The following is a 17,910-nucleotide window of genomic DNA, read 5'->3' as shown; positions in this document are numbered from 1 at the left end:
GAAGCACAATTGATGTCTCTAAACACTTAACAAATCAACTTAAAGTGTTTACCTTCTCTAGCTACTTCTTGTTAAAATGAAAACAGGTGTCCCATATTACCTGCTGTCCCATATTACCTGCAGCTACCCCTATATACCCTTTATATAACACGAAATTTAAACATTCGGTCAACCTTTTCTAACCTTTGGCGAATGATGTCGAAAAAATTTTGTGTTTGATAAACATTCTTTTTATTTGAAAATCGAGCAAGTCCTAGTTTTTCCGTGCTCCAAAAATAATGAATAAAAATGTTTTAAAATGGATGCAATCTTCGTTTCTTCCCTAAACGTGATCAATATCCTAGCATTGTCACACCCACTCCACAACCCCATGCACCATAGCGACGGCATCTGTATCCTATTGGTTGGAATTTTCGATAGTTGACACTTACGTTAGAGGGGAGGGGGGAGGAGGTTAGCTTTCTAACAAAAGGACTTTCGTTTATAGGGCTTCATCGAATTTTTAGGTTGTTCCCTTGTAGATATTTAAATGGCAAATCGAGAAATTATAAAACTATAATGTTGTCATTGCTATCAGCAGTAGATAGCAAAAAATTCTAAAAATTGTACCTTGTAAATTAACTAATTTGCATAGTAAAACCCATTCAAACTGAAAGAAACAAGTCTAATTTTGTTTACCAATATCCAAATATACGAAATATTGTATAAACATCATTTCATAAAATTTCCTTTACGATTTTGACCTTTTGACCTCTGTCTGTTAATGTTTTAGGCAATTTCAATTTTTTTATCAATAAAATCCTTCATAGCTAACATGCATATATTGGCCCAATGTTGGTTTTAGAACGCCAATCTTGACATCGGCGTTATTTTGCTGGCCATATTGGGCCAATCTTGGCTATCTAATGGTAATCTTCATATTGGTATCACAGTGGCAGCATAAATTGGTAAATATATGCACAATATATTGGTTGTGAACAGCTGCCAACATGATGCCAATGTAAAAATTGCCAATTGAAAGCAAAAATTTGGCCATTATGGGTCAGAAAAATAATGCCAAGACTGGCCTTATTGATCATGACGAATGTGGCCCAATATTGGGCCAATAAGATCCAATAGCATTACGATTGTTATAATTTCGGTAACAAATTGGGTAACATATTTTGATGAGTACTTGTGTTTGGAAGACCTTATCTAAATCCTAAATATTATACTAAGTTGAAATAATAGGAAACAAAACCACGGATGATAAAACACAGGGCAAACGCTATTTAACACCACGTATTATTTATTTTTAAGAAAATACACAAGATTTTTTGGCACTTCAAATTCTATGACCATACTTTAAAAGATCATTTCTAGAGTACGTGTCACCATGCTACCAAATACTCTTGATGGCTTTAACACCGCGGTGATGCGTCGTTGTGTTCCTCTCTTGTCTTAAAGCGAAGCGGGCAAGAGATGATACATGTCGTCTTTTCCGAGCCAATAACGTCCAATAATTTACAGTAATCCATTGCAACAATATTGGCCCAATACTAAAATTACATATTGTTCAAACATTAGCAGCCACATAATTGCCAATAAGAAATAGTTACAGGTCCAATGTTGGTTCAATGTCTGTGACAAGGTTTGGACCAAGCTGGGGCCAACAATGGCCCAAGCCCAATTTAGGACCAATCTTGAGCCCATGAGCAAATCATATTGGTGTGATATCAGCAACCAATGTTGGGCTATTACGGAACATACATTGGGCCACCATTGGACCAATATCGCCATGTTATCTGGAATGATATGTAGCATATCATAGCCTGTTTAACAAACTAACTGCATATTTCTGACTATTGAAGGAGTATAGGGGGCCTAAAGGTAAGATTTATGTACAAATACTAAGATCCCTAATAGCTTTGCAAAACGAATGTACATGTATGATAATGCATTGCAAGACATCCAAATTTAGCACTACTGGTGTGCTCTAGCATAGAACTACAAAGCATAAGATATCATATGAGGGGTAGGGGTGGCACAGACCACTCTGGGAGGGGGAGCATCACCGGGCCCTATGGGCACCCAAACACTTTTTTCTTTAATTTTCCCCTGGGATTTTCTAAATTTTCAACTCGATTGACAGGAGATATAGCCTTTCAGAACCCCCAACACCCCTGCACCCCACCCCCGCCTATGATGTTACACCACAAGCCATGTATTGTCTACTCATTTGCTTATAGACGGGGCAATAGACGTTTTTAAACTGATTTTACTAATGGGACCTCAGAAATAACAGGATAAAAGTTATACAAAAATCGGACTACCGGAAAGTGGTTTTCCAAGATGAAATAAACAAAACAATAAACAATAAACGGAATTTATATAGCGCCTTAGCATAAGTATGAACAAAGCGCTTTACAATGATCTTAAAAGTAAAACTTACACTACATCTTAGGCCACAGTAAAATGTACAACTTAATTAAAAATTACAAAAAATTAGTTTGGAAACAAATAGGTTTTCAGATTAGATTTAAAAGTGGCCAGACTATGTGAAGTACGAAGTTTTACAGGTAATTTGTTCCAGAGAGCTGGCACAGAATTGCTGCAGAAGGCATTATTGTGTGACCCTTAGGAGTATCCGTAGGGAGAACACTAAGTGATACGGCCAGGTGCATGTTTGTTCGCGGTCTACAGGTGTAACTAGATTGTTGTATATTCTATAATTTTCCTGGTGTGTTAACTGTGATTACATCTAGAAACCAGTTTATTTTGTATTTGAACGGGACCCTAATTTAATGAGAAACGCCGAAAAAGAGAGGCCCCCGGCAAGTGCACACAACTGCGTACAATGACATTATTGTAGTCCAAATCTGGAATTTTCCTGTGCAAATACACCTACTTTGGGCGTAGGTGCATGCCGCACTTTCATGATTGGGTGCGATAATTTAACGTGAATTCAACAAACGAGGTTGACTATCGATTATATCGCGTCTACCAGAGAGCATAATAGGTTTGACAATGTGTGACAAGCAAGCACGATGACTGAACTGCGCCTATGACTATTGTCCGTTCTGTCTACATGGTCTATGATAATTGTTTTCTTACCGAAATATATTCACTTTTAGGAGGAATTGCGTGTGTCAAGGTCAAACCTTACCGTTTTTACTTTACACTAATATTATATAATAACATGCATTAGGTTTTGCAATTTTACTTTGTGTCTAACATTTTAAAACATTTTAAATAATCATCCTTGTTTATAATGACATATCTTCCCGTCATGCCCAATTTAGCAGATGAGTCATCATGACTAACGTCACGGCTGTGTAAAGAACTGCGTTAGTACGTGTAAAAAAATTATATAATTTGAAATTAAATAATGCAAACTCATACATAAAAATGTGACGTGTGTCTGATAATAATTATACACTTAAACCAAAAAAAAAAAATACTTAACACGCGACATAAATAAACAGCCATCTATCAAGAATGACAAGAGGAACATGAAAAAAAACCCACCTAATATACAGGGTGTCCCAGAAAAAATTACCGTGCGAATGAATTTGGGCGTAAGTCGAGAAATAAACATCAGAATCCACAAATCTAAACATCAGCGTGTAGCCCATCTTATTCTGCATCTTATACGCTAATTTTCCTGGAATCGGTTGACTGATCGAGAAGAAATGAGCGATTACATAACGCATGCGTCAATTGACTTCATTCCAAGTTTGAAAGAAAGATCGTTCAACACAATGCACACGATACTAGTGGTTAACTGTCAACGGGCTTAATATTTTGTTCTGTGAAATCCTTTTCGTTCTTTACTTCAAACAATCTTTTTCTTGCAAAACATTTAATTAGGTTTTGTTCAAATTTGAAAACCTGCACGATATTGAAAATGAAAGCTTGCATGTAAGATGATGCTCGGTATTGTCTTGTAAATATATTTTTTCGTTAATGTTGATACAAATACCGTATGCATAAAGAATTCCAGCTGGCTTTAAAAATTTCTCACACACATTAATGTTTTTGGAATATTTTCAAGAAATTGTAATGCAAAGTTTAAATCTTTTAAAACTTTAATGTTACATGGTATCAAAACTCACACGTAAAGCTGTAAGAACTTGATCATTGTTATTCTTGACTCAAATGTTCTTTGGAAAGTTAAAATATAACATACTTGCACAACAAAGAATTGAGGTTGGGAAGCTTCCAATTGCAGAGAAAATTTCTCGGACAAACTGTTATTCATCTTCAGTGAAATCATGAATTACATAACACCGTCCGATTATAAAATAGTTAATGTGGACTAAATTTAATGAGATACACAAAGCGGTGAGCGAGTATGAACAAATCGCCTAATGATCAAACTTGGAATGAACTGAATTGATGCACGCATTATGTAATCGTTCATTTCTTCACAACCAGTCAACCGAGTCAAATAAAATGTTCGTATGTGATGCACAACAAAATAAGCTTTGCGCTACATTTTAAAATTTATATTTCTAATGTGTATTTCTCGATTTACGTTCAATTTTATTCGCTCGGTAATTTTTTCTGGGACACCCTGTATGAGAGCATGCACCCCAATAAAGAATTGCTTTAAAATAAAGCAATGAGAAATCATGACATGTGAATTGTATGTTGATACACCTATAAATAATACTCAAGGGTGAAATAAAAAACACATTATCTACCGATATTTCCACAGTTAAACATACTCAGTGATCACTTGTACTAAAACAAAAATTAAGAAATACTTCACAAATGATAAGAGGAACACATAAAAAATAAAAAAGCGAGCATGTCCCAAAAAAGAATTAGTAAAAGATAAAATAATGATAAAACGTACAAGAAGAGGCAAAATATTTGTCGCAAAAACTTAATAATGCTCATTTGCTTTAAGATATTTAATGTTTGCAATGTACTACGATGTAATATATTCTAACTGTATGGAATAGTAAAAGTGTTGAAAACATGGAAAAGTGTCGAATTTGAAGAATCCTATTCTAATGTGTGGATATAGTAAAAGTGTTGAAAATCGGGAAAAGTGTCGATTTTGAAGTTACAAATGTAATATGCGATATGCATGTGTGCATATGATATGCGATGTAATATATTCTAACTGTATGGAATAGTAAAAGTGTTGAAAACATGGAAAAGTGTCGAATTTGAAGAATCTTAATCTAAAGTGTGGATATAGTAAAAGTGTTGGAAATCGGGAAAAGTGTCGATTTTGAAGTTACAAATGCGATATGCATATGTGCATATGAAATGCGATGGAATATATTCTAACTGTATGGAATAGTAAAAGTGTTGAAAACATGGAAAAGTGTCGAATTTGAAGAATCTTATTCTAATGTGTGGATATGGTAAAAGTGTTGGAAATTGGGAAAAGTGTCGATTTTGAAGTTGCAAATGTAATATGCGAATTGCATATATGATATGCGATGTAATATATTCTAACTGTATGGAATAGTAAAAGTGTTGAAAACATGAAAAAGTGTCGAATTTGAAGAATCTTATTCTAATGTGTGGATATGGTAAAAGTGTTGGAAATTGGGAAAAGTGTCGATTTTGAAGTTGCAAATGTAATATGCGATATGCATATATGATATGCGATGGACTAACTGTATGGAATAGTAAAAGTTTTGAAAACATGGAAAAGTGTCGAATTTTAAGAATCTTATTCTAATGTGTGGATATAGTAAAAGTGTTGGAAATCGGGAAAAGTGTCGATTTTGAAGTTACAAATGTGATATGCGATATGTGCATATGATATGCGATGTAATATATTCTAACTGTATGGAATAGTAAAAGTGTTGAAAACATGGAAAAGTGTCGAATTTGAAGAATCTTAATCTAATGTGTGGATATAGTAAAAGTGTTGGAAATCGGGAAAAGTGTCGATTTTGAAGTTACAAATGCGATATGCATATGTGCATATGAAATGCGATGGAATATATTCTAACTGTATGGAATAGTAAAAGTGTTGAAAACATGGAAAAGTGTCGAATTTGAAGAATCTTATTCTAATGTGTGGATATGGTAAAAGTGTTGGAAATTGGGAAAAGTGTCGATTTTGAAGTTGCAAATGTAATATGCGAATTGCATATATGATATGCGATGTAATATATTCTAACTGTATGGAATAGTAAAAGTGTTGAAAACATGAAAAAGTGTCGAATTTTAAGAATCTTATTCTAATGTGTGGATATAGTAAAAGTGTTGGAAATCGGGAAAAGTGTCGGTTTTGAAGTTACAAATGTGATATGCGATATGTGCATATGATATGCGATGGAATATATTCTAACTGTATGGAATAGTAAAAGTGTTGAAAACATGGAAAAGTGTCAAATTTGAAGAATCTTATTCTAATGTGTGGATATAGTAAAAGTGTTGGAAATCGGGAAAAGTGTCGATTTTGAAGTTACAAATGTGATATGCGATATGTGCATATGATATGCGATGGAATATATTCTAACTGTATGGAATAGTAAAAGTGTTGAAAACATGGAAAAGTGTCGAATTTGAAGAATCTTATTCTAATATGTGGATAGAGTAAAAGTGTTGGAAATCGGGAAAAGTGTCGATTTTGAAGTTACAAATGTAATATGCGATATGTGCATATGATATGCGATGGAATGTATTCTAACTGTAGGAAATAGGAAAAGTGTTGAAAACATGGAAAAGTGTCGAATTTGAAGAATCTTATTCTAATGTGTGGATATAGTAAAAGTGTTGCAAATCGGGAAAAGTGTCGATTTTGGAGTTACAAATGTGATATGCATATGTGCATATGATATGCGATGTAATATATTCTAACTGTAGGAAATAGGAAAAGTGTTGAAAACATGGAAAAGTGTCGAATTTGAAGAATCTTATTCTAATGTGTGGATATAGTAAAAGTGTTGGAAATCGGGAAAAGTGTCGATTTTGAAGTTGCAAATGTGATATGCATATGTGCATATGATATGCGATGTAATATATTCTAACTGTATGGAATAGTAAAAGTGTTGAAAACATGGAAAAGTGTCGAATTTGAAGAATCTTATTCTAATGTGTGGATATAGTAAAAGTGTTGGAAATCTGGAAAAGTGTCGATTTTGAAGTTGCAAATGTGATATGCATATGTGCATATGATATGCGATGTAATATATTCTCACTGTATGGAATAGTAAAAGTGTTAAAAACATGGAAAAGTGTCGAATTTGAAGAATCCTATTCTAATGTGTGGATATAGTAAAAGTGTTGAAAATCGGGAAAAGTGTCCGTTACAAATGTAATATGCGATATGCATGTGTGCATATGATATGCGATGTAATATATTCTAACTGTATGGAATAGTAAAAGTGTTGAAAACATGGAAAAGTGTCGAATTTGAAGAATCTTAATCTAAAGTGTGGATATAGTAAAAGTGTTGGAAATCGGGAAAAGTGTCGATTTTGAAGTTACAAATGCGATATGCATATGTGCATATATGATATGCGATGGAATATATTCTAACTGTATGGAATAGTAAAAGTGTTGAAAACATGGAAAAGTGTCGAATTTGAAGAATCTTATTCTAATGTGTGGATATGGTAAAAGTGTTGGAAATTGGGAAAAGTGTCGATTTTGAAGTTGCAAATGTAATATGCGATATGCATATATGATATGCGATGGAATATATTCTAACTGTATGGAATAGTAAAAGTGTTGAAAACATGGGAAAGTGTCGAATTTGAAGAATCTTAGTCTAAGGTGTGGATATGGTAAAAGTGTTGGAAATCTGGAAAAGTGTCGATTTTGAAGTTGCAAATGTGATATGCGATATGCATATATGATATGCGATGGAATATATTCTAACTGTAGGGAATAGTGAAAGTGTTGAAAACATGGGAAAGTGGCGAATTTGAAGAATCTTAGTCTAAGGTGTGGATATAGTAAAAGTGTTGGAAATCTGGAAAAGTGTCGATTTTGAAGTTGCAAATGGGATAGGCATATGGGCATATGATATGCGATGGAATATATTCTAACTGTAGGGAATAGTGAAAGTGTTGAAAACATGGGAAAGTGTCGAATTTGAAGAATCTTAGTCTAAGGTGTGGATATAGTAAAAGTGTTGGAAATCTGGAAAAGTGTCGATTTTGAAGTTGCAAATGGGATAGGCATATGGGCATATGATATGCGATGGAATATATTCTAACTGTATGGAATAGTGAAAGTGTTGAAAACATGGGAAAGTGTCGAATTTGAAGAATCTTAGTCTAAGGTGTGGATATAGTAAAAGTGTTGGAAATCTGGAAAAGTGTCGATTTTGAAGTTACAAATGTAATGTGTTATTTGCATATGCGCAAGGGATATGCGATGGAATATATTGGAACTGTAGGGGATATTGAAAGGGGTGAAAGCATGGGAAAGGGTCGAATTTGAGGGAGCTTATTCGAATGTGTGGATATAGGGAAAGAATTTTGTGAGGGCAAATGTGAAGGTTTGGTTGCGAATATTTGTGAGCGAGGGGTGTTTGGAATGGAAGCGCGTGATTTTTGTATATTTCGAATTGTGAAATTTTTTCGTTGTAATTTTGAAATGTTGGTTTTTGTACTAAGTAAGTCTAAATTTTTGTGTCCTAAATCGTGACATATATGGATAATGATGATTAAGGTTGGTAATAAACCAACGTGAGTTTATCGAACTTAGTCTGTTTATTGAGTTTGCAGAGCGCCCCAAAACGAGTTCAGCAGAAACCAGAAAAGTATTGTTCCGTCACCCGCGTTTGAAAATTAAAACGTTTTATACCCTTTATATAACCCGACATTTAAACGTTTTCTGTAAAACATTTTTGTTTGCTGAGCAGTAGATTATCAAAAATGTTTTTAAGGTTATGAAAACGTTTTATACTCTTAATATACCCTTTATATAACCCGACATTTAAACGTTTTCTGACAACCTTTTGTAACCTTTTGCGAATGATGTCGAAAACGTTTTGTGTTTGCTGGGTAGCTGGTATTTCGAATAAATAACCCTTTAACCACGGAACTGGCCTTCTTCCACTCCCCATGATACATAGTACAAGACTTCGAAAATGCATTGAGTAGGCTAATCATTACTCACATTGCAATGTGATATGTGCATTTACTACATTTATTATATTATTCCCCACGAGTACGAGTGCAGCACCATATATTACATCGTTTTAATAACAATAGTTCACATGCAAATTACAAAGTTTTGTCTCCAATCTTACTTTCTCCATGGTATCTATTCACAACATTTCCTGGTTTTCAAAAGCGAAATATTGGTGGTTCTGCTCGGCTGGTTGTGAAAAGCTACATTATTTTCACAGTCTTCTCTGCACCTGGATTAGCTTTTCTTGGTAGAACGTGACAATTCCAGTGTGTGCTCCAGATGTGATTGCACAGTCAAACCCAGCAACCTTGTTATTCTTCAGGTGGTGAATGCCTTCCAATGCTGGTGAGTGTACCTGGATTGGTCCTGATCAGCTGTCTGATGGTGGTTCTACGTTGTTGTTGTTGTTAAACGGAGAGCTGAAGTAAACATCTCAAAAAAAAGTAACTAACCCCCTTAAATAATGACCATTATTCAAAAACGGGTGATTGTATTACAAATCTGTAAAATGCTTTGGAAGCAGAATTTATTTCTGCACATTTTCACACCTCATAGCAAATGACTAAATATTGACGTCGCAGCGTACATTTAAATTGATGTAACCCAAGATTTGAAAGTTGCAGCAAATTCTATTGATTTTGCATTCAGTGTAATGGAAGGAAATCTGTGCAATGATATCTGAGTGTTTTTGTATTGTAAAAATTTGTATGTGACTGCAACTTTCAAATCTGGACCTCACTACATTAAATTGACCGGTGACTTATTTATTTATTTTCTGGGCTATCGAATCAAATGAGGTGTCAAAATGCGCAGAAATAAATTCTGCTTTCAACGCATTTTACAGATTTGTAATACAATAGCCCCCTTTTGAGATGTTTATATATTCCTTCCCTTCTGCAATAGTTCCTTGTGATGTACTTATTGGTGGAGTACCATGATTTTCTTGACCTTCACACTGAGTTTCCTGTTTTTGCCAGAAAGATCATGGATAATTTTCCATATGGTAGTATAATCTCCCATCAAATATGTCTGTCTAAAATCTTCCATATCCTTGTTGTTAAGCATAGCGGATTCATCTGCTTTTAAAACTTGTTCAGATTGGTATATTCTATATTGAGCCTGTTTTGATTTGGAGACCAGATGTCCATTCCTTTCCCTGCTACTTCTGCAACAACATGCTTGGGCTGCTCATAATTCTGGGTTATTGATGCAGATGTATCGCACTGGAGGGTTTCAAATCTGTTTGCCTATTCCATTTGAGACTGCTCTCTTTAAGCATCTTTGAACTTTGGTCTATTACAGGGGGTTACTAGGTTGCAGATAAGAAAGAGGATGGCGCGATTGTAAACTGATTTGTAAGCTATACAGTTCCTTTGTGTTATTTTTTAATGTGGTCCAACTGGTCCAGCGTTAACCTACCCCGTCTATGTTTGGGAATCTCATTTACGCTGGACGATATTTGTGTTCCTCACGTACTCACAAAATGCTCTCTCGCCATCCTGTAGCATCGTGGCATTTAATAATGACTTCGGGTGTGTTAGATAGATACTTGTTAATTCCAAATCTAGTATTAAAGTCCCTCAATACCAGATGGATGTTGTGCGTTTTATTCGTGTACAGTTCCAATTGGTTTGCGAAGCTGTTGTAGGACTCATTATTGTCTTCAGAGGAAGCCCACTCAATGGAAGCATAGATGGCTGTTACAGTATAAATTAGGGTTACCATGGAAAGTAGTGATTATCCTGTTGGAAATGAAGTTAATCGTTTGCAGACATTAACTATGTATTGAAAGAGTTTAACTTCAACACGACACTATTTTTCGCTTACCTGGAACGATTTCGCTAGGTCGATTATTGTCTTCAGCAGATGGTGATGCTGTGATGATATCTTGTCTACAATAGTAATGGTCCTTTTGATGACATCATGTGATTGACAGTATGACATCATAAGATGTTACCGGATGAGGATGTCGATTTGGTCATAACTTATTAAATGAATAATCTATGTACTAGTATGTAAGTGTTCATATCTTTCATAATCATTTTGGAAGCTAAAATGGAGGATAACCCGATACACTTTTTGGTTCAAAGAAAAAATAAAAAAACGCCAAACTCAAAGCATAAAATTATTGGTTTATTTCTACTAACTAGAAATCAGAGAGATGTCATATTTTTCTCTTGACGAATGACAATAAACTAAGGGTCCTTCAGTACAATTATGTGATGGCATGAAAGCCAGACGCTATACAAACATCATGCTAAATAGGCCGAGTGTTCTTGGCCCTAGTTTTTAAGTAAACTCGTCCGGCAAAGGAAATCAGGCAAGAAGTGATTTGGGACTTACGAGTAAATATTGTGAAGTGTGTCAACACTCTTGTCTGTGATTAATCGATTTCGTGAAGGGATTCATGTACGTTTTTCTTGCAGCGGACATTGACTACTAAAATGACTCAGCACACAATACCATAATCTTTTCCGCTCCGATATTTTTACTTCTGTCTATTAAATAAATACAAAGACAAGAGTCAGTTTTGGCTGCTATTGTTCAGAGTGGCAATAATGCATAGAATATGGGTTTTCATTATTCCCCCTTGTCGATACCTATGGAGGAGTCAGTCAGAGACGATTCTATCTTCAAACCTGCTGCCCCATAGACAAGTTTATGTAATGTATGACCAATAGCTGCTTATTCTGTGTAAAAAAGAATTTATTTTGTGTGTGACGTCATCACTTTCATGAATTGCACAACCTCGCAAAACATTTCCATAAGAAATAGAACTGTCAATTGTGTTTCTTTTCCACTAAGTGATAGTTTCCATTCTCAAAAAATGTCTGCTTTTAATTTTGACCCGAATAATGAATGAAGCAAAACCATTCATATGTCAACAATGCGTGTCATTCCGTCGATCGTGACTGTGTTACAGTGTTATTGAATGTTATGAACATTTGGGTATGTTTTCGACTAATATTGCGATCGTATGAATAAAACAACGCAGGACACGTCGTTTTATTATAAATCTCAGATTCTGTCACAAATAAATCACAAAAGTACATTACAATCGTAATTTTGAAAAACATTGAGGGCGTCTTCTTCAGCAAATGTTACAATATGGCTTTAACAGGAAAGAAAACTGAGCATCTACCTAAGCAACAGCACCCCCTCATGGCTATATTAACAAAGACAAAAAGATGAGCTATAGTTCTACGTTTTGCTGTGATTTCCCTTGCGACAGACGCAGCTGCGAATTCTTCGCCAGCGTCCTGCAGAAAACGTCTAGAGAACAAATACCTGAACAGATTAATGACTCGACTGAGCGGAATATCTAGTGTACGAGATATATCTAGGCCAATAACTAGAAATCACTGTAGCAAACTGAAAACGTAACGTCTGCTGCGACGGAAAAACGCCCGGATATGTAGCCTAGCCTTATTGCGACCACTAATTGACTACAAATTACAAAAGTTACTACAATAACATAAACAAATTTATTATGTACGAGTATTAAGGTCATTTAGTTGTTGTACGTTAATATTTTAAAATATATCAATTGCATACCTTTTTAAAAACAAGATATATAACTTTATCTCAAGTAGACTATCATATCAGGAAATGTGCCTCTTTGTGAGGATCCGATATCGTACGTATCAAAAGAAAGCGAGAGTCCCTGCTTCAAGCTCGGCTAAGTATACACTTATTCTATTCACGCTACCACGTAACTGTGTCCAATTCACTTCTTTCTCTCGTTTCGTTCACCTTTTCTGAATGTCATTATACTCGTAAATGTGAGGCATTGTGGGCTATGGTAAATCGAACCTGTCATGAACAATAACGGATTGTACATTTTCTATCACCTACAGGTAGTGTGATTAATTGACTTTCTTTATACAGGATAAACGTACAGGCTTTATTTATCTATTTTGTACGATCTGGCTGTTCGCTGACCGTCCGTCTGTATTTCCTCTCTCGGTCCATGTCCATGAACAAAAGTTCGTTTTGTAACCACGCTCTTTTGAAAAATTCCAGCTTTTCAAGGGAGTACATCCCCCAGACAGTCCATCCCTTGTATCCCTGTGTCGAGTGTGACGGTGGTGGGCGAGTACGCCGCTGACGTGCCGAGATCCACCACCAACCGCGACGCTAACGTGGCTACATCTTCCCTGAACCATTTTTATGTCAGGCTAATCAAGGCATATTATCTATTGGTAGGTAGTGCTGATGGGTTGGCGCCAATATAGCGGTTTACCTCCCTCTTGAAGCGCTGCGTATCCTGGTTGGACACGATATATTCAGGAAAGGCAGACTGAAAATGGAAGAAATGATCTCTTGTGGCTGACTATGTTAGATCTGGGAACAGCGAGGTCATGTGATCTGACGGAGCAATGTCGACCATGTCAAAAACGTGGCTACCCGCCTGTATTAAGCCCACGCGTGCAGGTGAGTCCAAGTCCACTCGATACACATAACTATGGTTTACGCGTGACATCAATAATTCAAAGTCCAAATCCTCATCAACAGTTAAACCTTGTAAATGTGCAGATGTTTAAAAGCATCGGCATTACTTCCGTGGGGAAAATACAAAAATTACATTTAATTAAAACCTTACTTTTCCCTCTTTTCAGTCAAAAAGCATGATATATAGAGACCGACAGCAGTCGCCTTTATACCTACGTGAGTAATGTAACTTTACTGGTACGATTTCGTTACAGCCATTTCGATTTAAATGAATTACTTTAAAACATTTCACTGAGAGCCGTTGATTAGGACGAATATTAAACCAGGTACAATTGATGGATTAAGACAGAGATTCAGGCAGCACAGGGTGCCCCTCGCTCAGTATCAGCAAAGCTATTCTTATTAAGAGTGAAAACTAAAACACCAATCGATAACCTACGTGTTTACGTGTGTGGTGGAGGCCTTTACAAATTATTGGAGGAAGGAGTTTAAAAAAAGGACTTTAAAAACTATGACGACCATAGATTATGCAGATTTTGATAATAAATTAATGTTATTAATCATGATGAACGCAAATTATACTGATTTTATCATAATTAAAGTATTCAATAAATGGTCATAAAAAGTTTATATAATTGACAGTAAAAGTAATCTATCAGTTTATTGATCGCGAAAGCCCGAATAAAAATTCATTTACTAACAAACAAAGTACGGTGTGACTGAAAAGATCAGATGTATGTCAAAATCTATCAATTGCACACAAATTTATATAAATCAGAGTTTTATGCTTAACAGTTAAGTCAAAAACTTCAATTTGGTGACCACTCTCTGGCTAGTAAGGTTTGACGATTGATTCGACTTCTATGGATCATTTAGAAAAAAAATAGCCTCCATGTCCCTCGCGAAAATCCCGGCAATTTTCGCTAGAGTCGAAAATCCAAAATAGCCGCCGCCACCATTTTGAAAATTTAAGTTTTGACCCAGAGCACCTATAATCATGCACAAAGACACTTTTTCGGATATGTCGAGTACAAGGATTCCGATTCTGACATTAGTTTGACATTACGGCATCATTTTCACCCAGAAATCCAAGATGGTGGCCAGCACCATCTTGAAAAATTTAGTTTTGAACCAGCGGACCCAAAATCGTGTACAAAGACAAGTATACAAAATGGGCAAGTGCATGGACTATGGAGAGGTTGGGAAGCTAATTAACAAACAGAGGGAGTACGGTTAATGTGAAAATATATCAACTGTACACAAATTAATACTAATCAGTCAATGTAAAAGCCATAGTGTGCACAATGGGCAAGTGAACTACGGAGAAGTCTATGACAAAGTCTATTTGGTGACAAATTACTAAATTTACTACAATACATCATCAACAACACCATTTAATTCTAGGTTTTTAGTTGTTGTTATTTAACATATTAACTTTTTAAATTGCATACCTGTTTAAAGCAAGATATGGATGAACTTTATCTCGGGTAGACATTTATCAGGAAATGTGCCTCTTTGTGAGGATCCGATATCGTACGTATCAAAAGAAATCGAGAGTCCCTGCTTCAAGCTCGGGTAAGTATACACTTATTCTTTTCACGCTATCACGTAACTGGTTGAATCCAACCAAAAGTGTCCACGGGCCAAAAATAAAAGTCCAAAATAAAAATGTCTCCACAATTTTTTTCCTTTTGCCCATTGATTGATGGCATGTTGGCCTAATAGGAACCAAAAGTGTCATCACTAATCTTGAAAAATAAATCCAGGACGTGTGATAGTAAATGTGACATCAAAACCCAATGTTACCCACGAATACCACTAGGATGCTTTCACTATCGCAATACTTATCAACCTAAAACAAATGGAATATTCCCATTAACACTTTTTTCGTGTAGTGTAGACCACGGGGTGTCAGGAAAATGCTAGCTCAATCAGAAAATATTTGTTTTTATTTTTATAACGCGATCAATATGATCTTAGTCAATTTATGCTAGTTTATTTTTGAAAATTAAGTTTAGGTCAGTTTCTGTATTTTATTTATCAAATGAGTATGAATAAATTTACATATTGTATAAGAACGAGTGGGATATCTGATTTCAGGAATATTAGGAATTATACGCACACACCTAATGCTTTATAAAATGATAGGTGAAGAAACCCAGGTATTCGTAGGTAACATGAGCGATTTAACAATTTCTATATTGAGTTTAGAGGTTCCAATTTTGCTATTATGATAATGAATGAATAAAATGGTAGTTTTTAGATCTCTTTCAGATGGTACGTCCAAATGAATAAGTGTTTTTACCTTAGATCAACATTTTTGATGCTTTTAGCAAGATTTTGAACACTTCATTTTGATATACAAGTAGTTAAACAGCAAATTTACATAATAAATAATTGTTGAATGAATCCGTATATGGGTAATAATACTGTCCGGGGGTACCGCTTAAAATTGTTGACAATTAATTTCCATTGGTAGGGACACTTCATTACACATGCCATGTATTATGCTGTATTCGTAAGTAACATTTCAGTATTTGTAGGTAAGAATTAGACTTTTGGTGGATATCGCAATCAAATCTTAATTTTATGAAGTACTTTGAATGTATTATTTTCTTTATGTGCGTTTGTTGATACTTGAGACCCTATCATGTATATGTAATGTCGGTTCACAGTGGTTGAAAGAGGATTGAAGTAAGAAACAAAGGCACTAAAGTGACTTTAATTTGCTTAATTGCACACAAATTGCTTAAAACCGTTATTGCAGACTTGTGAAGTCCATCTTGGAGTCAGTTACGTCTTGTGGCCTTTCGTTTGAGGGCAACTATAATTAGTTTTATACTAGGGTCCACCACTGTGTTGTCTAGATCATGAGTCAATGAGAAAAGTCGTTTTTGTCCATGGTATTCGTAGGTAAACTTAGCGAAAACGTCAAAAGTAACCTCCGAATAAACCAATTTGGACACAAATTACTCAGAAACCAGAAGGTCGGTAAACTATTGCTTAACTATTGCTTAACTATTGTTTACTATTCTCTCAGTTTGTGGAAATGACACAGCTTTTAACATGTATTCGGAGGTAATGCATATTTTTTACCAAAGCTACCTTTGTGCCATTTAGAATTTCTGGCAGCTAAACACAATAATAAAGATGTCCGAATGCAATGCATTTCAGTATTGGCCATATATCAAAGCTTGTATCAATTGCGCATTTATTAGTGATTTCCATTTTTTAAAGATATATCTAGTGCTATGAAAAATTGTATTCGTAGGTAATGTAAAAAAATACCACTCAATAAAAAAAATTATTACAAAAAAATCATAATTATGTACAAATATGTGAAAAATTGAACAGGTAATCTTTGAATACACACCTTTCAGGAAATCAATTTATATTCAATCCAATGACTTCTTTTCGTAACTGATTTAGATGTTTTTAAAAATACTTTAAGAAATATTTTGAAAAAATGGGTAAAAATAGCATGTTTTGGGGTCTCTGTGTCTAAGTTTTTCACAGAAGGGGGTCTTATTATATATGGCGCGAAGCGTATTATCAAGGCGAATAAACACAATACAAAAACGAATGCCAATTGATTAATACTTTTAAGTTATGGCCCTGAAAGTGTACACTTTTCGTTGGATTCGACCAACTGTGTCCGATCTCTTCTTTCTCTCGTTTCGTTCACCTTTTCTGAATGTCATTATACTCGTAAATGTGAGGCTTTGTGGGCTATAATAAATCGAACCTGTCATGAACAATAACGGGTTGTACATTTTCTATCACCTACAGGTAGTGTTATTAATTGACTTTTTTTATACATGATAAACGTGCAGGCTCTTTTTTTAATCTGTTTAACTGTATTAATATTAAACTATAATCTAGTCAACTGGACTTACTATTTTTGAGTGGGAAATTTTCACGTCCAATCCTGAACGCATCATCAGCCCTACTGATGTTGTGGCGGCAAAAGTTCATTGACCTGTGAAACGGATGTTGTAGTTTCACAGGTCACCACCTTTGAGTTCAACCTGAGAGGTATCTTCCTGATCGCTGAACTGTAGGCCCCGGCCAAGTTGTGACGTAGGCCGCCTCCCCTGTTAAGTGAAGGCTCCTCCCGTTTCACGTAAATCGCTTCTTTGACCCCTCTCTCAAACCATCTGCTTTCTCTGTCCAAGATTTTCACATCCTTGTTATCAAAAGAATGCTTTGTAATGTCCAAATGCGTATAGACGGCGGAGTCACCGCAACCAGTGCTGGCTCGTCTATGCTGGTACATACGTTTAGCAAGCGTTTGTTTGGTCTCCCCTATGTACAGCTCTTCGCATCCACTGTCTTGACACTGAATCGCGTAAACGATGT

General features: G+C 35.4%; 1 pseudogene; it reads left to right on the top strand.

The window, feature by feature from the left end:
• The first annotated feature begins 1,333 nt into the window (after positions 1–1,333).
• Positions 1,334–1,455, top strand: LOC140172236 (small nucleolar RNA U3; annotated as a pseudogene).
• The last annotated feature ends 16,455 nt before the right edge of the window (positions 1,456–17,910 follow it).

This window comes from Amphiura filiformis, chromosome 15 (genome assembly GCF_039555335.1).
Source record: "Amphiura filiformis chromosome 15, Afil_fr2py, whole genome shotgun sequence".
Classification (NCBI taxonomy): domain Eukaryota; kingdom Metazoa; phylum Echinodermata; class Ophiuroidea; order Amphilepidida; family Amphiuridae; genus Amphiura; species Amphiura filiformis.
Note: the sequence above shows the minus strand (reverse complement) of the source record. Positions and strands in the feature narration are given on the sequence as shown.